The sequence below is a fragment of the Schistocerca gregaria genome, chromosome 8, assembly GCF_023897955.1.
Source record: "Schistocerca gregaria isolate iqSchGreg1 chromosome 8, iqSchGreg1.2, whole genome shotgun sequence".
NCBI lineage: Eukaryota > Metazoa > Arthropoda > Insecta > Orthoptera > Acrididae > Schistocerca > Schistocerca gregaria.
Window position 1 is genome coordinate 359905872 of NC_064927.1, and position 14166 is coordinate 359920037.

The 14166-nt window shown below is 47.5% G+C and overlaps 1 long non-coding RNA gene across 1 annotated transcript in view; it reads right to left on the reverse strand.

The window, feature by feature from the left end:
• LOC126284556 (uncharacterized) overlaps positions 1–12077 on the reverse strand; it is a 395186-nt gene extending 383109 nt beyond the window's left edge. The window contains exon 1 of the long non-coding RNA XR_007551498.1: positions 11926–12077. This is a non-coding gene — a long non-coding RNA (uncharacterized LOC126284556). The remainder of the gene's footprint in view (positions 1–11925) is intronic.
• Positions 12078–14166: the final 2089 nt, after the last annotated feature.

Here is a 14166-nt window from a genome sequence, read left to right on the forward strand (position 1 = left end):
AAACAGTATCCAATACCATTTCAAACCAGTGAAGTTTCATTTGTTTCCTCTTGCCCTTCCGCGTGTTTCACATTTTTTGTCAGGTAATGTAACTGATGTCACTATTTTACAACTGTGAGTTATTAAATTGGACGATCTCTGTTACTCACATCTGTCATCACATTCGTTATCATATTTCAGGTTACTACACTGTTCTTCCAGTCTACGGACATTTCATCTCGGCCTTATAGCTTACATTCCAGGTAAAGTGCTGCATGTAAACTACTAATTCTTCCAAGAATCTCAGTAATATTGATGGAATGTCGTCCATTCCAGATGCCTTATTTCACTCAAGTGCTACAATGTTTCGTCATATTCTTCTTGCAGTTTCTCATCTCAAAGAACAGAATCTTAATTACGCTGAATATTTACGTCGTTGCTTATAGGGTATTGTTAGATGCCTCTCACAAGCTCCAAGAACTTCCAGAGCCGTGCCAGGCAGGTATAGCCTGTTGCCAGCCTACGACTGTTTCCACGGAAAAAATTCTAAGGGTATTTCCAGTTGCAGCTCTTACAACTGCCTTCCACTACATAAACTCCGCGATTTAATTTCACGATACAAATCTATGGCCCTCGGGAAAATTTGTCACAGTATAAACTCTTTTCTGTTCAAGCCTCTCTTCCTTAAAATGAGCTATTTTCCATCAGGGCTAAATAGATCCTTCCTTACTTACTCCTTTGAAATTCTCAAAATGAGTTTACTCGAAATGCGTAAATAATGTTTAGTTGCTGAACATCAAGACACTAAAAACTTTTCTCCGACGACCATAGTAGCAGTTTATCAATAAAAATCTCAAATTTATCAAATGACCGAATGACTCTTACATCACTTTATGTCACACCTCAAAATTAGTTGTGGATGTTCCTTCGCGTGTCCACTTCACAGTCGCCTCACCAAGAGACGACCTGATCTACTTTAGGAGTGTTGAATTATCTCTAATGGGTTTGTTATTGAGGCGACATCCAATGACTCAGATGGTTCAAATGGCTCTGAGCACTATGGGACTTACCATCTGAGATCATCAGTCCTCTAGAACGTAGAACCACTTAAACCTAACTAACACACATACATGCCTGAGGCAGGATTCGAACCTGCGATCATTACAGCACCGCGTTTTGGGACTGAAGCGCCTAGAACCGCTCGGTCACAGCGGCTGGCACCCAATGACTAGTTCACATAAGAAGTCCCTGAGCCCTCTGACCCTTTCTATGTTATTGCTTTTATACTGGCAACACAAGAGCCCGCACCTTTTTTTATACTCATGAGAGCGCATCTCATGACGTCTGGTTGTCATTCCCGCGTTACACGGAGGTGTTCGGATACTTCCGATGAGATGTTATACATAGTATGTCCCAGTTCTGTTAGGACTGATTCTGCGAAATTCCAAACTGCAATGTTATCTCGTGTCAAGTTCTGACGTTACGGTCCTAGACGTTTCAACAATAGCAAATTTGAAGGTCAAAGTGCTAACTTCACTGCAGCGTGCGTCATGACAGCATATGTAACACTACGTGTCTGACACTTGGAAAATGGCGGTGTTGCAGCGAGGCAACATCACGTTTTTTTGAGTTCTTCATCAATTATGCGGGAGAATCCATCGAATTCCACCAAAATGCCTAGAGACAGGTTCTTGATCGTTCCTCCATGACAATGACCCAGCTTACAACGTGAAGACTGTGTGTGCGTTTCCGACCAACAAATAAATCAGTCTTGGATCGGCAGCCATATCCTCCGGATTTGGGCCCAGCCGCTTTCTCGTTCCCCAAACTGAAGTTGCCGACGGAAGAACACAATTTCGATGCAGCTACGGATATCCAGAAAATTTGTACTGCACTACTAACCGGAGTTCCAAAAACTGAGTAAACACTCTGTCTCAAAACGCTTTTAAAACGATTTTAGCGGAGAGACTATTTCGAGTAAATATAAAGATTTTGTGAACATAATCTACGACTTTTATTTTTCATAGCTACAGACCTAATGGAACTGGGACACACTATGTATGCAGGTAGTGTCCTTTGTTCATACAATGAAGGCTTTCACGACCGGATGGTACTGTTGTTGATAATTCTTTCGGGTTATATGGCCGTGGTCCATGGAATTCTTCTAGTCCCAACGTTTCGTCCAATAGTACGTTGGACATCCTCAGGGGTATGGCTGGTCCTGCTGACTCCTGCCGGCAGGATTCAGCAGGACCAGCCATACCCCTGAGGATGTCCAACGTAGTATTGGACGAAACGTTGGGAATAGAAGAATTCCATGGACCGCGGCCATATAACCCGGCAGACTTGTCCTTTGTTCCTTTATACAGTGACAACAGATAGCTGACGACCATTGTTGTGCTCAGGGTGAGGCGAAAGGCGTCGAGGCCACATCAAGAGGTCCCGCCGGGGGCCGGACGGTCCGCCTCCGCGTGCCAGCCACCCTCGTGCGTGCCTGGCGCTGCCCCCGCCCCCGCCACCGCCTCCAGCGCCGCCGCCTCGGCGCGCCTGCACCCCCGGTCGCGGTGCCGCCTGCGGTGATACGAGCCACCGCGAGCAGCACGCAACGCCCACTTTAATTAAGCGGGCCTCGACATCAGTTTTATAACCGCAATTTGGCCGTGGCGAGGGGCCCTTGTCGGGCCGGGGAAATATTTTAGCTGGGGGCACGCGGCGTTTAATACCACAACAAGGCGGTCTACGTGGATGGCGGCGTCGGCGGCGGCGGCGGCGGCGGCAGAGGGTTGGTCTCAAATTACAGGGTGCGGCGGCGCTGGCGGCGCGCAGACCGACTGGCGCCAGTGACAGTTCAATCCTTGGCGGGCCGCGCGCTGCCGCGGGGGGAATCCCCGAACCCGGACCGGCCGAACCGGCCGGCCCGCAAAGGGGTAGCAGCCGGGCCCCGCGAGCGGGCCCTCATTACGGCATCCAACGAAATTGGGAGACAGGAACGAACGGTGGGCAATTTGACCAGCTCGGGACGGACCAGTCGTAATTTGGGGCGCAGCTGGCACCGTTTCTTCCACCACTTTACTTCTTCGGCGAGCGTTTTAGCACCACAACGTAATGGCCCCAAATGATTCGGAAATGCGGACGATTACCGAGACCCACGAAGAAGGATGGCGGTTTTACTCTGCAAAACACGTCCTAAACGGTGGACCTTCCTTTGCGGCTCGGGCAACGTGGCACACTTTCTTAAGAGACCACGTAAATACAGGGTACACTGGGGAAGATTGTTACCATTTTATCACAATAACACGGGCTGCATTTGGAGAGACTGTAACATTTTATTACAATAACACTGATGAGCGGAACACAAAAACGCCACTAAAGGACGTTTTCCGTCCGCAGTCCCTACGATTTCCAGAAAAAACTGCAGTGCTGATAGTCGACGCAAACAATATCTAAAGAGTGTGATTTTAGAAATTTTCCCGGCGGATAGAGTAGCCCTGTACCTCTCTGACAATTCTCCAACTCGAGAAAGGGTCTCCATTGCCCCTACCTAAGAGAAGTACACTCACACCACTGAACGAGACGACAACATAGGTAAGAAGCTTCGCTACAATCTATGTGTTATTTTCAGAATGAATAGCAAGTGCAGAGTTCGGTGTCAAGAGTAAGACACAGTTTAAATTAGTAGCGAAATTCCACAATAGATTAAATGTCATTGCATTCTTATATTCGTTGAAAGAGATAGTTGAAGTTCAATTTCCCCATTAAAGCGACCATGTACGAAACAATGACCCTAAAAAGTTGTAGAGAGCACTATGAAAAACGTTTACGGAACTAATCCTCGCAGAGAAACAAGTCGGCTACTACAGATGCTGTACTCGTTTCCCTAAGTCAGTTTTCACTGTGCTTTCTTGAAGCTGCAATTGACTGGCAACTACTAGAAGTTAAGGAAGACCTCCTTGCATAGTAAATTGCTTATAGAAATCAAACAGGTTAACCGCAGGCCACAGGAATCATTTCACTAACTGTACTGATCATAATCTGTTGTTTCCCTCCGAATCGTCGACATTTTCAGGTCCGTTACAAGCATTTACTCATTGCTAAAATTTTCTGTTAAGGACATAATATTTTAATGATTATCCGTAAGGTGATGTACACCGACACCTTACGTAGCTACATCATGTTTGACATGTGTATATGTCTGTCACACGTGGAACCTTTAAGTGTGGTCAGAGAACTAAGAATTGTGTGTTCAGGTATCCAAGTCGCTACTCAACTGGTGTTAGCGAGTTTATGGAACCAAATGTGAATAATTAGTAGTATCGGAATGACAACATGATAGAACAGGGGACCCTCCGTATCGCAAACTGCGACGACAGAGACGAAGATAACAATGTGAACCATTTGTCACCTACAGAATGCGATAAGTCACAAATGGAAGATCTACGAAGGACCACTAAGGCGTACATACTAAATACGCCGAATTCCATTATAAAAGAAAACTACCGCTGTCACTTAAATTCTGATAAAACGGGTGCCATAATATTATTGATACAGATAACGTACCGGCGGCATCAGGTGTGGTGTTCAACTAGCTTGGACTGTAACATCTGACAGAAAGGCAGCGATACAGCACATCACTAGCTACTGGACCGAGCGAGGTGGTTAGCACACTGGACTTGCATTCGGGAGGACGACGATTCAACCCCGCGTTTGGCCATCCTGATTTAGGTTTTCCGTGATTTCTTTAAATCATTCCAGGCAAATGCCGGGATGGTTCCTTTGAATGGGAACGGCCGACTTGCTTCCCCGTCCTTCCTTAATCAAATGGTTGAAATGACTCTGAGCACTATGGGACTCAACATCTGAGATCATCAGTCTCCTAGAACTTAGAACTACTTAAACCTAACTAACCTAAGGACATCACACACATCCATACCCGCGGCAGGATTCGAACCTGCGACCGTAGCAGTCACGCGGTACCGGACTGAAGTGTCTAGAACCGCACGGCCACCTTGGTCGGCCTTCCATAATCCCATGAGACCGATGACCTCACTGTTTGGTCTCTTCCCCCACAACAGCCCAACTCCGATCTAGACAAGATTAGCTACTAAACTGCCTGGGAGAAAAAGTGACGCACCCATAAAATATGGTCGATGTCGGTTTAATTTCTTACACGTGTACGCTGTACTCTGAGTAGGTAAATGATCAGAGTTTGCAATTCGTTGTGATAGGTAGAACAGTCACCAGAGTGCATTAGAGTTGTTTGTGTTAACTATTGTTACAGAGCCTGAGAGGACATAAACGGGGCGTGAACAGCTTCAGGTGTTGAGCAATCACTGTGATGCATGCGGAAATGTCGTGTACTCTTGTGAGTACGCAACTCAGCAAACAGTGGAGTTTGAAAGCGTCGTCACTATCATTCTCCATTTCCCTGGTTGGTCCAATCGTGCTATATCCAAATCTGTGGGGCATTCGAATCTGACTGTTAATCGATAGTGGACTATTCGGAAACGTGAAGGCAGGCATACTATGCGTAAAGTTTCCGGTGGCCACGTTTGACGACCACAAGGGGGAGGGTGGTCGTCATATTGTGCTCCAAGCACATTGTAATACCTTCACACCTGCGCCCATCGCAGAAATAGCAATACACATCATGAAACAGCAGACGGAACAGGGTGTTACCCACAGAGGCGTAGGCTGATGTTAACGATACGACACAGACGGCTGTATTCGGATTGGTGCCGTAACTGGGAGGCATGAACTGCTGATGGATGGTGTCGCATTGTGTTCCGGATGAAACACAAATCGGTATTAATTCGCATGCATGCACATCTTCGGCCAGTACGTCGGCGTCCTGGAGAGAGATTAGTTCTACCATTCTTGAGAAGAGCAGCGCTGCTACACCAGGTGACTTCCGGTCAGCTCTGATAGTGGTTGAGGGGACTGTGACAGCACAGCGATACCTCACTTTCGTCCAGCGACCTCATGTGTTACGCCTCATGCCAAGGTATTTTTCTGCCCTTTTTCAACAGAATAATAGTCCTCCGCACGTGGCAAATGTCTCAATGGATTGTCTTCGTGATGTTGAGCTACTCCCGTCGCCAGTACGATTAACGGATCTGCTCGCTTAGAACATGTTTGAGACCATCTGGGAGCCACCTCCGTCTCAGTGCTATTATCCAGGATATCAAGTACAGGCGGAAAAGTTGCAGCCTAGCTTGTCTACGAAAGGATATGAAGGCCCCCTATCAGTGTATGCATCCATTCTTCAGGGGGTGCAACGTCATAGTGTCGAGAGGGCCTGTACTGCCAAGTTCTTTGTAAATATGGCTCAATACTGTAATCACTGAAATAATACACTGAAACGCCAAGGAAACTAGTATAGGCATGCATATTCAAATACAGACGTATGTAAACAGGTAGAATACGGCGCTGCGTTCAGCAACGCCTATATAAGACAAGTGTCTGACGCAGTTGTTATGTCGGTTACCGCTACTACAATGCCATGTTATCAAGATTTAAGTGAGTTTGAACGTGGTGTTAGAGCAGGTGCACTAGCAGTGGGGCATAGTATCTCCGAGGTAGCGTTGAAGTGAGCATTTTCCCGCACGAGCACTTCACGAGTGGGCCGTGAATACCAACAGTCCAGTAAAGCATCAAATCCCCGACATCGCTTGGTAGGAAAAAGGTCCTGCCATAACGGGACCGACGACGACTGATGAGAATCGTTCAGTGTGAAGGAAGTGCAGCCGCACGCAGTGGCCGTATGGTTTGAGGCGCCATGTCACGGAATTGCGCGGCCCCTTCCGCCGGATGTTCGAGTCCTCCCTCGGGCGATGGTGTGTGTGTCGTTTTAAGTTAGTTTGAGTAATGTGTATGTCTGGGCACCGATGACCTCAGCAGTTTGGTCTCTTTAGGAATTCACACACATTTGAAACAAGAGAAACCCTTCAGGACATTGCTGCAGATTTCAATCCTGGGGGCCGGCCGGAGTGGCCGTGCGGTTCTAGGCGCTACAGTCTGGAACCGCACGACCGCTACAGTCATAGGTTCGAATCCTGCCTCGGGCATGGATATGTGTGATGTCATTAGGTTAGTTAGGTTTAAGTAGTTCTAAGTTCTAGGGGACTGTTGACGTCAGAAGTTAAGTCCCATAGTGCTCAGAGCCATTTGAACCAACCATTACTGGGCCATTAACAAGTGTCAGCGTCCGAACCATTTAACGAAACATCATCGATATGGGCTTTAGGAGCCGAAGGCACACTCGATACCCTTTATGACGGCAAGACACAAAGCTTTACGCCTCGCCTGGACGGTTAACACCGACATTGGACTGTTGATAACTGCAAACATGTTGCCTGGTCGAACGAGTCTCGTTTCAGAATGTGAGCGAATGGACGCGTACGCGTATGGAGACAACCTCATGAATCCATGAACCCTGCATGACAGTAGGGGATTGTTCAAGTTGGTGGTGGCTCAGTAATGGTGTGGGAAGTGTGCAGTTGAATGATATGCGACCCCTGATACTTCTAGAAAAGACTCTGATTGGTGGCACGTACGTAAGCACTCTGCCTGATCACATGCCCCATTTATGTCCATTGTGCACTCCGACGGGCAATCCTAGCAGGGCAATGCGAAACCCTACACGTCCAAAATAGCTACAGAGCTGCTCCAGGAACACTCTTCTGAGTTTAACATTTCCGCCGGCCACCATTCTCCACAGAGATAAACATTATTGAGCATATCTGGGTTGCCTTGCAACGTGCTGTTCAGAAGATATCTCCACCCCCTTGTATTCGTACGGACAGCCGTGCAGGATTTACGTCGTCAGTTCCCTTGAGCACTAATTAAGACATTAGACGACTCCATGGCACATCAAGTTGAAGCACATCGGCGTGCTCGCGGCGGCCCTACACGATATTAGGTAGGTGTACCAATTTCATTGGAGCTTGAGTGTATCACATACCCTCCCAACTAGTGAAGTAGCATTTCGTTCGTCCTCCCCTTCTGGGTGCATCAATTATTCTGTCAGGCAGTGTCTATAGTCCCTCCAGCCGGAGTGGCCGAGCCGTTCTAGGCACTTCAGTCTGGAACCGCGCGACCGCTGCGAACGCAGGTTCGAATCCTGCCTTGGGCATGGATGTGTGTGATGTCCTTAGGTTACTTAGGTTTAAGTAGTTCTAAGTTCTAGGGGACTGATGACCCCCGAAGTTAAGTCCCATAGTGCTCAGCGCCATTTGAACCTATAGTCCGAGCAGCCTTGCCGGAGTGGTAACACTGGTTTCCGTCAGATAAATGACGTTAAGCGCTGTCGGGCTTGGCTAGCATTTGGATGGGTGACCTTCTGGGTGTGTCGAGTGCTGTGGCATGCAGCGTCCACACAGCGCTTGTGAAACTAAGTAAGGAGTTACTCGATCGGGAAGTAGCGATTCCAGTCACCGAAACTGACAACGGCGGGAGAGACGTACGTTGATATCGGATAACAACGGAAACATATTGTGAACCCCCGTACAATACAGAGACATCCCCTGTCTCCTGGATTTGACACTCTGGATTCACACGAAGGGTACCAGCATACAGTGTGCCGTCAAGAGGCATTGAGGTCAGCAAATGGTTAGGATACCTACACAGAAAACCTTATTTAGACGAATAGTGAACTTCAACGAAGCGACTACTTTTGAGTATTGGTGAACGAAAAAGGGCCTCCTTAAGGACCGCGTATACCCGTTTGTTTGTTTACAACATCGCTCTCCAGTACCATGGGAGTTGTTCTGTTAATCCTTCATGACACCACAAGAAAGTGCTTGTCTGAGCCGTGAGGTCCTTTGACACTGACGAAATCTGGGTCATCCTAGGGAAGGATGTGATCACCTCGGAATTTGCTAAACCAAATCTCCATGAGTTGTTCAACAGTAATCGACCAGCATGGTTGCACGTCGTTGCTTGTATTTCGTGGCCATGTTACTATAGACACCACTGGTTCCATGGAGAAAGGGTGCTCTACACCTTTAGTGAGCTAGTTTTATTACATTTGAGAACAGTCGGCTTGAAAACCCTATCCTGTCACCACTGCTTAGGCTTTCCTCGGTTTTCTAATTCATTTTTTTCTCTTTCTGATCTGCCTTGAGTTAGTAATAGCTTACGACCAAAACAAAACCAAGGCTAATTAACGACTGTTGGATCTGACGCCTTGTTGCAAGCTTCCGCGCTGTTACCATGTGTAAAGGAACATGGGAGCAATATTAAGTTTTTAACCGCACTAAAAGCGTCAGACCTGCATGGAGGTGCCATTCCGGTTAGGCCACACCGGCAGCGAACTGAACGCTGACGTCCAATCACGAACGGCTGCCTGTAGCTATCTACGTGAGGTAGGAGGCATGGCAAGGCGGGAAATATGACGGCAGCAACCACGCCCCCGTCTAGTGTCCACGGCCCACGAGACGTCTGCCGAGGCCACAGGACATATGTTGTTAGGCATTACATACAGTGGTCCATACAAATAGCTGGACAAAAGTTACAACTAATCAGGTTAGCTATTTCAAGCACGAGATTACGTTTTGTTCATATTTGGCTATAGATGTAACCAGTAGGTTTTACCAAGTTTAAGTTATGGTGACGAACTGAATAGAAAACTTAATTTATCTGATGATAGTAATAATTTAGACAAATTAAGTAATTAAAAAAGCCAAAATAACAGTGAAAACTAGCTTTCTGCATCAAGAATTGCGGTTATTATTTACAAGACAAATATTTCTGTGCTTGGCAACGAAAGATGACCTCGCAAATAAACTTGTAAGTTATTGCCCGCTCTATGCGCCGCGGCATAATATTGGAACACCAAAGTAAAAGATCTATCATCATCTCCGATCATAGACAAGAATTTTTGTGAACTGAAAATTACCTTCTGCAGTATTCCCAGCTGAGAATCTCTAAGATGTATGGTATTTTTTTCTTGTGGTTTTGTGGCACGCATTCCTATCTATTAAGCTGTCAGAGTGATAACAAAGGACGCCACTTTACGAATTATTAACTGTAATTTGCCCAAAAGAGGAAAAAAGTGACTAACGGAAGGATCAAACAAAACAAGTCGGCATCTGTTAATGATACTGATAAAATGCTACTCAGTAATACAAATAGCAAAAGTGAGGGTCCAAAGATGTAAGGTTGTCGGTCATCAGTGTTATCAGTTTCCAATTGGCTGATGACTGAATACTAAAATACAGAGCTCTTTCCTGCTGACACCCTTTCCTATCAGAGGGATACTGAAGGAACGGGTTTCAAATGCCAGTCCAACCATACTACTTAATATTTCCTGCTCACCTCTATCGACATTAAGCTCCATCTTTCGTTGCTTTCTAAAGGGACGGAAGGGGGAGTGGTTGACGCACACTGAGGACACGCCCACGTAACCTACTGAGAAACGTGGAACTCGTTGGAAACTGAAGTGTGATGACATCAATGACGACACTGATTCATTAACAGTCGTTTCGTGTCGAACGGGTCTACATTCTGAAGCACACTGGTGACGTTTGAAAGATCATGTAAACCGTCACGAAGTTCAAAATACCGCCAAGGTTACTACTCTTGTAAAGCGGAAGTACAGGTCCATATGGATAGTCGAACACAACAAGACGGGAGTGGTTGACGCACACTGAGGACACGCCCACGTGACCTACTGAGAAACGTGGAACTCGTTGGAAAGTGAAGTGTGACGACATCAATGACGACACTGATTCATTAACAGCCGTTTCGTGTCGAACGGGTCTACATTCTGAAGCACACTGGTGACGTTTCAAAGATCATGTAAACCGTCACGAAGTTCAAAATACCGCCAAGGTTAGTACTCTTGTAAAGTGGAAGTACAGGTCCATATGGATAGTCGAACACAACAAGACGGGAGTGGTTGACGCACACTGAGGACACGCCCACGTGACCTACTGAGAAACGTGGAACTCGTTGGAAAGTGAAGTGTGACGACATCAATGACGACACTGATTCATTAACAGCCGTTTCGTGTCGAACGGGTCTACATTCTGAAGCACACTGGTGACGTTTGAAAGATCATGTAACCGGCACGAAGTTCAAAAGACCGCCAAGGTTACTACTCTCGGAAAGTGGGCATACAGGTCTATATGGATGGTCGAACACAACAACATGTTGGTGTCTGAAGGTAGGTGGAGTACAGCTGAATACAGACGTAATCATTAGGTCGCTAATCCACTTGCGAGACATCTTGTAAACAGTCACTAAGATCAAAGGGCCGGCCCTGGCACTACTATTGGACAGTGGCGCTACAAGTCATAATGGACCATGTAAACCGTCACAAAAGTTCATAATACCGGCAAGGTTAGAACTCATGCCGACCGGAGTGGCCGAGCGGTTCTAGGCGCTAGAGTCTGGAAACGCGTGACAGCTACGGTCGCAGGTTCGAATCCTACCTCGGGCATGGATGTGTGTGATGTCCTTAGGTTAGTTAGGTTTAAGTAGTTGTAAGTTCTAGGGGACTGATGGCCTCAGAAGTTAAGTCCCATAGTGCTCAGAGCCATTTGAACCGTTTGTTACTACTCATGGAAAGTGTACAGGCTTATATGGAGACCCGAACACAACAACACGTTGGTGTCTGAAGGTAGGTGTAGTACAGCTGCATAATCATTATGTCGCTAATCCACTTGCGAGGCGTCTTGCGAACTGTCACTAAGATCAAAAGGCCGGCCCGAGCACGAGTCTTGGACAGTGGAGGTACAGGTCATAACGGATACGTCAAGACAGCAACCTATTGGTATTTGACAAGTACTTGCGGTAATGCTGAATGAAGGCGTAATCGCTACTATGCTAATGTACTTGCAGCAAAGCTGATAAGTCTAGCTACTGCGCATGCGGGAGTTAGAGAGAGAGGGAGAGAGATGAACGGCGCCGCGCACGTGTGACGGGGGCGGCGTGACTAGGACTCACGTGAGGCGGGCGGCGAGCGACGTCACTGCGGGGGCGGCGTCGGCGTCGGCGTCGGTGCGGACGGCGGCGGCGCCGGTTCTGGCGGAGCCACGGGCGACGACGGTCTTTGCATGCTAAAGCCACGCGGCGCACTGCAGCGGCCGCCGGGCGCGTCTCCCACCTCGCCGGCGCAGCCAGCCTGATCACTATGCAAAAGTATGAATGAGATACGGGACGCTGCGCTGCGCCGCGCCGAGCCGAGCCGGGGCCCGGCTGCTACGGCGGCGGCGGCGGCGGCGGCGGCGGCGGTCGACCCGGCGGAGCGCGCCGAGCCCAGGCGCGGCATTAGCAATTGTAATGAGTTACTACGCCCGCCGAAAACATTGACCCACCTCGAGCAACAACAACATTGTCTGCATAGTAATGGCCCATGTGTGCCACTAAAGGGGACAGACTGCTCGCCGCGGCCTAGGTCAGGGAGAAGGCGGAGGAGGCGCGCTCGCCGTTCACGGTCGCGTCGTCGATGCTCCAGCATCCGACCTTGACCCCATCCAGACGCAAGACGCCTCGAGAACCTCGCAGTTTCACCTTCGCTTGCCTTTCACAGTCCTACTGTTCTGATCCTACTACACACAGACGAACAAGATGAAAGGTTACTCTTTAACGCTCGGTCGACTTGGAGGCAATTGGAGTCGCAGCCAAAGCTCATAATCACCATAACTTGTCAAGAAAATGACTTTGATCCTTTTTTAAAGAACCATGACGGCATTGGCCTTAAGCGATTTACGAAAATCGCAGAACAGGTAAATTTGGAAGAGTTCGAACATCGCCGGCCGGGATGGCCGAGTGGTTCTAGGCGCTACAGCCTGGTTCGAATCCTGTCTCGGGCATTGATGTGTGTGATGTCCTTAGGATAGTTAGGTTTAAGTACTTCTACGTTATAGGTGACTGATGACCTCAGAAGTTAAGTCGCGTAGTGCTCAGAGCCAAGTTCAAACATCCCCTTCGAAAAATTTATGAGTGACAGTGCTGGAAAACCTCTACGTTATTTGATTTTCAAACAGCTGAACAAAACTGAACGTACTCAGACATCTGTCTTCTTACTCATTCTGATCAACACTAAACTGACACACAATAGCTGACCGCGGTGGCCGAGCGGTTCTAGGCGCTACAGTCTGGAACCGCACTACCGCTACGGTCGACTACCGCTACGGTCGCAGGTTCGAATCCTGCCTTGGGCATGGGTGTGCGTGATGTTCTCAGGTTAGTTAGGTCTAAGTAGTTCTAAGTTCTAGGGGACTGATGACACCAGAAGTTAAGTCCTATACTGCTCAGAGCCATTTGAACTATTTTTTTGGCACACAATTTTTTTTTAGCGCAACGAAAAGAATGGTCCTTACTAACAATAACCTACACCTTACATGAATCACTTACCTCACAAAAATCTTCATTACTCGCACTACTGCAATATAGCGAGCCCAATACTGCAAGCTAAGATTTTGGTACAGAACAAACAATGTATTTATTTGTATATATATATATATATATATATATATATATATATATATATATATATATATATATATATATATGTGTGTGTGTGTGTGTGTGTGTGTGTGTGTGTGTGTGTGTGTATGTGGTGAGTTGCATAAGACCTAACACCCCCTTTATTCCGGGGGCGAGTGCACGTATTGGTACGCAATTTCCGCGAATCATAGCGGACTATGGGGCACATACGTTGGTACATGCACAATAATCACAACGAATCTATTGACCGAGATAATGAGGCAAGTACATGTTTTTTAAATAGGTTCAAATGGCTCTGAGCACTATGGGACTAACTAACCTAAGGACATCACATACATCCATGTCCGAGGCAGGATTCGAACCTGCGACCGTAGCGGTCGCGCGGTTCCAGACTGTAACGCCTGGAACCGCTCGGCCACTCCGGCCGGCTTTTAAAATGGGACGCTATCCTTCTTTACCATCATTCGAACGCTCTGGAAAAGACACTTATAGTGATGTAATGCCTGTTGCTATTGTGATTCAAACTTTGCTTAAAAGAGGGAGGATGAGGATTTACCTACGTAGCGTGGCCCATGCAAGCTGCATAGAGCACGGCAACTCGGTCTGCGGGACGCGCGTGGCGTGTTTACGGTCTGCAGCCGCTTCCAACCGCCTCGACCTTCAATAGTACATTATTTCCCAGCGTCTTTCAAGCGAAGTTTGAATCTCAATAGCAACATCCGTTACATCACTATA